The 8,319-nt window shown below is 38.2% G+C and overlaps 1 pseudogene; it reads left to right on the forward strand.

Annotated features, from left to right (window-relative positions):
- Positions 1 to 5,793: 5,793 nt before the first annotated feature.
- Positions 5,794 to 8,319, forward strand: part of LOC102844217 — a 137,975-nt pseudogene continuing 135,449 nt past the window's right edge.

Genomic DNA, 8,319 nt, shown 5'->3' on the forward strand with positions numbered 1-8,319 from the left:
TAGATGTATGCAATTGTAAAATTTAATAACTTCCCTGGTACTTATCTTTCACAACAAAGTACTTTTGAATTTATAAACAGAAGGCAGGCTGTTGATTCATTGCTGAACTGATAGATTACTATCATCATTTTTTAAAACCAGTTACTGAACCAATAAGAGGGAAAAGTATCATCTGAGGAACAAATGACTCCTTCACTGTCTAGAGGTCTGACCTACAAATACTGGGTTGTTTTTTTTTTAACTGTGGACTCATTGTCTTAAGGGTACTACATTCCTTTTGATCCTGAGAGTATCGCATGGAAGCAAACCAGTAAAACAAAAATGAATTAAAACATTTAAGTTCTGGATGAGAATTGTTAAGACTAAATAGCTGCCAAGACATTTTATCCTTCTTGTTTTTCTGGTGAAAATGTTTGTTTTAAATTTTCTAATATCCTGGTGATGTAGACCAGCTATTTTCACTGTCTATATTTCTTCTTGCCATCTCATTCCATCTCCACGTTTATCCCACTACGTTTATGGTTTTGAATTCATAGGTAGAAATCATGTTTTTTTGTTTTTATTTTCTTCTAATATTGGGTTCCTGTATAGATCCAATGCTACTCAAGACTCAGCTCAAGTTAAAGTTCCTGCTGCTCCCTTTTATGACCTCAGTCTGAAGTGAACATTCTGCCCCCCAGTTTCTTACAGCGACGTTAATGAGTGCATTTCAAATGACATGTCTACTATTGGTTCCAGATAGTTATTTAAATATCTTTTTGCTCAAATGTAAGCATATTGCCTCTTGTCTTGATGATAAATCATGCTTATACCTCAGGGATACTAGCAAATTGCCTCAATGTTCAGTATATATTTCTCAGTTTCGTTATCATTAGTTTTTAGCACTCTTCCCTGTAAGTTTAGTAATAATTGCTTTTAAATATCCCTTTCATTGAACATTTACTTTGAAAACATTGTATATCTATAATAAAAATATCATTCTCTTACTCATTTTTCTCTAAGTCACAACTTCAGTGATAGAATTATTTTGATACAGAAGTACCTCTCCTCTATTAAGAATAATATGGGTAAACTAATTCTTATTTCGTTTTCCAGAAGGCACGATATTTGTTGATAGCAGGGAAATATCTCTTTCTGCCTCTTAAGAAAGTCTTTAGAACCCTGGCTGAAAAGGGTAACCATTAAATTGTGAGTAATTAATTCACACAAAAAGGATTCTTGATATTAGGGATAACCTATTCTACAGAATAAAACATTTTACAGAGATTGCAAAATTATCTGTAAAAGTGGAGTGAGATTGAAATTTTAACAAATGGGATATAATATCCCACTTCAGTAAATTTTGCAGAAAATAAAAATCAGCAAACGCCACACAGACCTAAAACAGAGCGGGTGAGGAGTTGTGCTGTTAACCCGTAGGGGAGAGAGTGGTTAAATTCACCAGCTTCTCTACAGGAAAATTACGGACAATCTCTTCCAGCGAGATGAAAAACCTTTAAACCTACCCTTCTGCCTCCACCCCAAGGAAGCAACTATGAGGCTGTTCTGACTGGAGGGCAATTAGTTTTAGAGTTTTTAACTGTGTGAAAAAATTATAAGAATTCCAACTCTGATATTTAAACAAATATTTCCTATCAAAATAAGCTAAATTCCTATTTTAATGGTTCTTTGGTGGCCTGGTAGTGAATTGTGCTGCAAACCTGAAGGCACGCAGTTTGAATCCACCAGCTGCTCTTTGGGACAAAGATGGGCAATTTTCTCCCATGTGATTAACTGCCTCTGAAAACCTCCTAGAGAATCAGCTGTGGGTCGGTTCCATCTCCACAGTATACAATAACAACAGTAGAGATAGATAAATTTATGCAGATCAAACATTTTTTATAAGTTTATCTCATTATTTTTTGTGTGTACCGTCAAATCAGATCAGACTGGTACAGGAGGAGATTGTTCCTCCTTCTCCAGCAGAGCATCTGGTGGGTTCGAACTGTGCATCTCTGAGATTGCAGTTGCAGCTTCTTGCCCCTAGGCCACCAGAGCTCGCCAGATCAAACTTTTAAAATAGAAAGTTGTGAAGGATGGAAACCTCTTTTAACTTGCCGGGTTAGATAAAAAAATGAGAAGCATTTTTAAATCTGAACCAAAGATACGTGTATTCACTTATCTTGGATATGTAAACAAAACTATTTTTGTTGTTTGTTCTGGAACTGACCCCTAGCTGACCCTTCAGGGGATTGTTGAGGGACTACATCTCACGAGAAGAGATGGCCCATCCTCTTCCCATGAAGCAGCTGGTGGATTTGAACCTTTGAAAATCTTGGACGCCTTTGGAATTGCACAACAGATTCTTCCTACTCGTCCTCAGTTGTTTTGTTGTGTGTCATCAAGTTGGGACCGACCCATAGGCCGCCCTCCAGCTTGTTTTCACAGATAGTAAATCACATGGGAGGAGATGATCAATCCTTCTCTACAGGAGCAGCTGGTGGATTTGAACCACATACCTTCGGGATTGCAGAGGGCTTTAACACTTGGCCACCAATACTAACCTTTCCTTCACATATGATATAGCAGGATTTTATGATTTGACTATTTCCATGTATACAAACCTGGTCTTCTGTCTTAAATATTTATCAAGGCATATTTCAGAACAAACTAGAAGTCAGTAACCTATAAAGGTAATTTGCTTAATCACTTATTATTGATGATATTAATTAATATTAGCATAAAAATGGATTTGTAGATAGTAGATTTTGTTTTGAATCTGTAATATTTGATTATATTTATATACCCAACCAATACTTAATTGTAACTATGTGTCTGAAATTTGATAGCAAGTTCAAAGCTAAATGCATAGATTGTTTTTCCATCAAAAATTATACATTTATTCTTTTTTCATTGGTGATTTATAACTTTTTTTCTTTTCTTTTTGGTTTGCATTATAATTACCATTTTTATTCAAGTCTTTAAGTAATTGGATAAGAAGAATATTTAAGCCAAAACAATGATTTCACTCTTCCAAGTAAGTTATAAAAGTTATAAGTTATAAATAATATAATTATCAAACCTTTTGTATCATGAAGATTAAGAAGTTTATTAAAACTCATAGTGTTGTTATTGTTGTTAAATGTCCTCAAATTCTGTGGGCCCTGTGTACTATAGTTTTGAACTACTCCCCATCTTGATCAAATTTTACTGTCTCTGTCACACATCCAGGATCTTCTTCTGTGGGAAGAGTTACAAAATCCTTGCCTCCAAGGAGCAACTTGGTTTCACTCTCTGCAAGATAAACCTGTTTGTTCTCTTGGCAGTCTATGGTATGTTCAATTCTCTTCTCAAGCGCTACAACTCAAAAACCTCAATTCTTTTGTCATGCTTCGTCATTGTCCAGTTCTCTGATGTGAACTTTAGTCTCTAGCGTGATATCAATACTCTTCAGCACTCTGAAGAGGTTTTGGTTTTGGTTTGTTTTGTTTTTTTTTTCTCAGTCCAATGGCTGGTGGTTCTGAAGAGGTTTTTGACAGCAGCTTTTCATAATGCAATATTTCTTTTGGTTCCCTGACTATCGATGCCAAGAATGTGGATTACGGAGCCAAGCAGGCTGAAATTGTTAAGAACTTCAATTTCTTCTCCATCTATCATGGTGCTGCCAATTGATGCACTGATAAAAACTTTGTTTTCCTTATGTTGAGCCTCAATCTGTATTGAAGACTACAGTCCTTGACCTTCTTCAGCAAATGCTTCAGGTCCTCCTCAGTTTAGCAAGCAAGGCGTGTCATCTGCATAACACAGGTTGTTGATGAGTCTTCCTCCAATCTTGATGCCACATACCTCCTCACAAAGTCCAGGGTCTCAAATTATTTGTTCCACATGTAGACTGAAAAGGTATGGAGACAGGATACATTCCTGACATACTCCTTTCCCGATTTTGAACCATGCAGGGATTTTTTTTGCTGTGTTCTGATGACCGTTTCCTGGTCCAAGTACAGGTTTCACATGAGCACAGTCAGGCATTCTGGGACTCCCATTCTTGTCAAAGTTAGCCACAATTTGTTGTGATCCACACAGTTAATTGCCTTTTCATAGTCAGTGAAACACGCTTAGACATTCCTCTATGACTCTGCTTTCATCCAAGAGTCATCTGACATGGGTGATAATGTCTCTAGGGCTACGCACTCTTCTAAACCCAGCTTGTACTACTGCAGTGCTCTGTAAATGTACTGCTCCAGTCATTTTCCAATGATCATCAGCAGAATTTAGCTTTGTGTGACGTCAATGATATTGTTCCATAATTTCTACAGTCTGTCAGATTATCTTTTTTTTTAGAATGAGAGTAAAGATCTATTCAGGGTGAATTAATAGCAACAGATGACAAAATAAAAAGTTGGTAATTGAGAAAATAATCAGTTGTCATAAAACATGGAGTTGGTGAAAGAAAGGAGGCTTGAGATAAAAATAATTTTGTACAATTGGTGATTTATTCATTGAAAATACCTTTTATAAGAAACACAAATGACAACTATACACATGGACCTCACCTGATGGTCTACACAGGTACCAAATTAATTACGTCTGTGGAAAGAATCATTGGTGTAGCTCAATACAGCTGTGAAAACTAGGCCAGGTGCTGATTTTGAAACAGCATCAACTATTCATATGTTAGTTCAAAATGAATCCAAAGAAAATGAAAGCAAATCCACAAGAACCAAAGTTTGGACTTGAGGCTATTCCAGTTGAATTTAGAGACCATGTTAGGAACAGGTTTAAGGACTTGAACAATAATGTACTAATGAGCTGCAGCATAATATCAAGAATATCATCCTTAAAGAATGTAAAAAATGTCAATTATAAAAAAAACCGCAGAGGAGGAAGAAAGGACCAAGATGGATGTCAGAAAAGACACTGAATATTGCATTTGAGTTCTAACATGCCAAAGCAAAGGGAAGAAATCAGGAAGTTAAGAAGCTGAAAAAACAGAAGATTTCAAAGGGCAGACCAGGAAGACAAAGCAAAGTATTATAAGGAAATGTGCAAAGAGCTGGAGTGAGAAAATCAAGGAGGACAAACTCGCTCACTTTTTCTCAAGCTGAAGTTACTGAGAATATATTCAAGCCTCAAGGTGTAATACTTAAAGATACTTGGGGCAGAATATTGCATAATCCAGGAAACAGCAAAAGAAGATGGAAGGAGTATACAATGTCACTATACCAAAAAGGACTGGCTGACACAACATAATTTCATGAAATACCATAAGATCGAGAGGCAATGGTGATAGAAGAGAAGGTTTAAGCTGCTCTGAAGAATTGGAAAAATTCTTGGAATATTTTAGGATATTCCCCTAGAAATTGATGGGATACCAATAGGCATATTTCATAGACACACAAAAATGTAGCCCTTGATGTGCTTACCAGGTTGTGCCAAGAGGAGGACAGCTAGCTACTCAACTGTCTTAACAGTGACACTATAGTTGTTGTGCTTTTGTTATTAGGAGCAGTCAAGTCATATGACTCATACCGAGCCTATGAACAAGAAATCTGAACCCTGTTTTATCCTGCACCATCCTCACACTTCCTGACACACAACAGCCCATTGCAGCAGTCACCGTGTCAATCCACCTGGTTGAGGGTCTTCCTCTTCTCCACTGACCCTCCACCCTGCCCAACATCATGCCCTTCTTAAGGAATACCCCCTCCTAGCAAACTGGCCCATAGAATTTCCTATTCCATAAACTTTTTCTTTAAATAAACTTTCACATCTTTCTTCCATAGAGAAGCTGGTTGGGGCAAACCATAATCAGCGATGTATTGGTTGGCATTGCAGTACTTGCATTACCAGGAATATGCCGTAAAGAACAAAGGTTTGGAAGCCCTACGGAGTAGTTTTGCACACTCCTATATGGTCAGTATTGCTTTAAATCAACTCCATAATAACAACGATGTAATTAGAACATGATCATGGATTCCATTATGTCCTTACAATAAGAAATGCAGTTTTTGTAAAAAGAGCGGTGGCATTATGGTTATGACAAGAGTCCAGAATGAAGGCTGCATAGTGGAGTGTACTGGGGGCAGGAGTTGAGGGGAAGATTGTATACCAATGAAGGAAGTTTTTCTTTTAGTTTTCAAAGAGAAGAGTGAGCTGAGGAGGAGGGGTGGGCAGGGAGAAAAGTGCAACAATGAATGAATGGAAATCCAAAATCTCGGTAAGTGTTCATTAAAATTAATAATTTTTTTTTTAAAAAAGAGTGGTGGCAGCATGGGGCTGGCCACATCTGATCTCTGTGAACTTTACAAAGGGGAACAGGCCACATCAGAAACATCCACAAAAATGAAAGGAATTCCTGTAAGTTCAGATATGGCTTCCACATTTCCACATTTATTTCTACTAATTTTCATACCGGACAACCATATGGCTCTACTGTTGTTGTTGATTGCTGTCGAGTCAAGCAGGACTCATAGAGATCCTATGAATAAAAGACCCAAAACCTTTCTATAACTTTCATTGTTTCTCAACGTTGATGGAGTTTCCAGAGACATGTTGTTTAGGAAGTGGATGCCACTCCTACTTCAATAACATGTCTTAAACTGGGATCTCCAAAAAACATTGTCCACCATGAGTAACCGCATTCGGTTCATAAAACATTATGGCTTTTCATACCCCAGTGGCACAAGGGTCAACATCACAGCAACCCGAGATTATCTTAGTACAGCAAATTGACAGAAGAGTGCTGTACCACTTAGAAGAATGTTCTCCCCAAATTTTATAACAACCAACTTTTGAATACAGAAGACCTCTCTTCATAAAGTCTTGTTGACACTAACAATAGGTTTAAATAATAAAAAACCCAACCAATTTAATGTTGTTGTTGTTATGTGTCATCAACTCACCCGTGACCTGTAGCGACCCTATGTATAGCAGTTCTGAACCCTTCCCTGTCTTGAGCCAGTCTCACTAATTCTGACACACCAACTCTCACCGCCCCTGTTACTGTATCAATCCATCTCATCTGAGGTCTTCTTCTCCTGCACTGTCCCTCCACCATTCTGAGCCTGATGTCCTTCTCCATAGACCGGCTATCTCTTGACCACGTGCCCAAAGTATGTGAGATGGAGCTTCTAACCCCTAGCCTCCAAGGAGAGACTTGGCTTCACCCTCTCCAAGACAGACCTATTTGTTTTCTTGGTGGTCCATAGTATGTTCAAGACTCTTCTCCAACACCACAATTTGAAGACATTGATTCTTCTTCTATCATCCTTAGTCATTGTCCAGCCCTTTGAAGCATAACAAGCAATTGCAAAGATCTCAGCTTGGATTAGGCACATCTTAGTGGCTAGACTGAAATCATTGCTTTAAGCACTCTGGAGAAGTCCTTCCCTGACAGCAGATTTTCCCAATGCAATTCATCTTTTGATTTCTTGAGAGCTGGTGTTAAGAGTGTTCATTGTGGATTCAAAGCAGCTGTAATTGTTGACAACCTCAATCTCTTCTCCATTTAGCATGGGGCAGACAATTAGCATGATTAGATCTTTATCTTCTTGATACTGAGCTTCAATCTATATTTAAGACTATAGTCCTTGACCTTCTGCATCAAATGCTTCAGGTCTTCTTCAGTTTCAGCCAGCAAGGTTGTGTCATCTGCATATCATGGGTTGATGTCTTCCTTCAATCCTGATGCTATATTTCTTCTCAAAAAGCCCTGCTTCCTGAATGGTCGTTCTGCATACAGATTCAAAAGGTAGAGGACAGGCTGCATCCCCGACACACTCCTTTCCATGCTCTGTTCTGAGGACTGCTTCCTGGTCCAAGTATAAGTTTCACAAAAGCACAGTCAAGTGTTCTGGGATTTCCATTTTCCTCAAGCTTAACCACAATTTGTTGTAGTTCACACAGTCAAATGCCTTCTTATAGTCAATGAAACACAGACATTCTTCTGGCTTTCTGCCAGTATCTATCTTATATTGGAAATAATATCTCTCGTGCCATGACCTCTGCTAAACCCAACTTGTATATCTGGTAGTTCTCTGTCAATGTACTTGTTTCAGTCATTTCTGGATAATCTTCAGCAGGATTTTGCTCATGTGTGATATTATTATGTTGTTGTTGTTGTTTACCGTTGAGTCAGAACTGACCCATGGCGGACCCTCCAGCAGGTTTTCAGAGGCACTTAATCACCTGGGAGGAGGAGATCCATCCTTCTCCTGCAGAGCAGCTGGTGGGCTCGAATCACGTGCCGTCAGGATTGCAGCACAGCTTTTTGCCACTAGGGCACCTTGTTCGATAATTTCCACACTCTGTTGGGTCAACTTTTTTTGAAATGGGAATAAA

The sequence above is a fragment of the Elephantulus edwardii genome, unplaced genomic scaffold (assembly GCF_000299155.1).
Source record: "Elephantulus edwardii isolate Elephantulus edwardi_28Jun2011 unplaced genomic scaffold, EleEdw1.0 scaffold00088, whole genome shotgun sequence".
NCBI classification, from domain to species: Eukaryota; Metazoa; Chordata; class Mammalia; order Macroscelidea; family Macroscelididae; genus Elephantulus; species Elephantulus edwardii.